The sequence below is a fragment of the Protopterus annectens genome, chromosome 15.part0 (genome assembly GCF_019279795.1).
Source record: "Protopterus annectens isolate FY-2018-M chromosome 15.part0, PAN1.0, whole genome shotgun sequence".
NCBI classification, from domain to species: Eukaryota; Metazoa; Chordata; order Ceratodontiformes; family Protopteridae; genus Protopterus; species Protopterus annectens.
Window position 1 is genome coordinate 54,241,569 of NC_056749.1, and position 1,926 is coordinate 54,243,494.

Genomic DNA, 1,926 nt, shown 5'->3' on the forward strand with positions numbered 1-1,926 from the left:
ATGCCTCCAGGTGTATCTGCTGTTAACTCCTACTGATGCCTCTAGGCATCAAATTTTGCTTGTTCATATTTGCATCAATAATTTCAAAACCATGCTATGTACAAGGTTTTAAAATATTACATCTTAAAGCTTACACAATGGCAAACTCAATTGCATTAATATTTGACCTCTGCAGGTAAATAGATATAATTTTCACATTTTTCTAAATATCTCAGCAACCAAGTAACACATGCAGAACTCCTTAGCCTCATATGAAAGCTCTCAGCTCGATGAATAAATTGCTACTGATACTATGTGTATAACTTGAGTGGTTTCTGAGGTATTATAAGTTGTTTACAAAATATTACAAATGCAAAAGTAACTGTGTTTGCCATGACTTATACAATCCGGTTTAAGACCTAGAATCTAAAGTGTACTACCACTGATAAAATACTTTGTGCTGAAGAGTATGCCATTTATACTTCTTTCATAATCCCTATGGTTCCAGAGATATGAACATTTGTTTGAAATGTGACGACATATTTTGATTCTGTCAAAAGGCTTAGGCTCCGTCGATTAGAAGTAACAGTGCAAGCTTCCTGACCTCCATTGCAGTGAATGAGTTAATCATATGCACAAAGAACACATACATGCACAAACACAAGACGATATATGTTTTTCATCAGGTTTCTAACTGAGAAACTATTTTCCTGCACATAGTGAAGACAGTTTGCATTTACAGAAACTATTTGCTAAACATTCACAAAAATGATATTTGGTGACAATCGTTCTCCCACTGAATCTGTCATCACAGTATACAGGTTTTCAATTGTGATGCCATGAACCTGAGTCTCTAAGAGAAATGGTCACTAAAATATCAGTCAGGTTGGAGATAGTGTATTTTGATTTGTCTAGAGCTAATAAGGAAGGGTCTGATTGCTTGTAAGAACTTCCCCTAGTAGTGACTTAATGATATGTGGAAATAAACAGATGCAAACAGTTCCACATCTTAGCATAATTTTTATAACTTTCTGTATGTCTTCTTTGTCGGCTTTTCCCGGTTAGGGGTCACCACAGTGGATCACCTATCCGGTCATGATTGGCAGTGGAGTTTTTACAGTGTTGAGTTGCCAGCCTGGTGCCCAACCTTCCACAGAAGGTACATGCATGCACACACTCATGCCTAGGGCCAATTTAGAGTGTCCACTCCACCTACAGCATGTCCTTGGGATGTGGGAGGAAACCAGAACACCTGGAGGAAACCCATGCGACCACAGGGAGGACATGCAGACTCCGCACAGAAGGCACCCCAGCCAAGGATTGAACCGGAGAGCCTCTTGCTGTGAGGTGGCGATGCTAACTGCTGCACCACCGAGGCTGTAACATGCACAAATTAATGCTGTCTAGAATGTTCTATGATATTTTCTGACACACAACATCTTTTCACATGCAGCCACTGCCTAGAGTGAGTTCTTTCAGGGCAACTATAGTGTTCTAGGGTAATGAATAATCATTTTCCACAAACACTCTTTACACTATTTTGTTTCCAACTTTTAATATTTTACCCTTTTGCCACAGTTTTGTCAAGATCAACTCTTTTTGCTGGTATGATTGCATGTTTACTAATAAAGATCTTGGCTGCTTTCACATGGCCAGATTTGAAGCATAAACACAGTCTGCCATTTCAGTTAATAGTTACTCTGTGAAATACCAGTGCATTTGTTTATTTGTGCCTTTGTAAAATTAGTACAGGCTGTTTCTTCTAGTTTCACTGATGTGGATGTTTGACGTACTTTGAAAGATAAAAATCCAATCGAAGTTCCATGCATCAGTCTAAAGTTTGGAAGCTAAAGTTGTGCACAGACACAAAGTTTATCTAGCAAGAGTGTCACACATTTTGGCGTGGGGTATGTAACATGAATGCATTTTAAAGTTCTAGATAACATG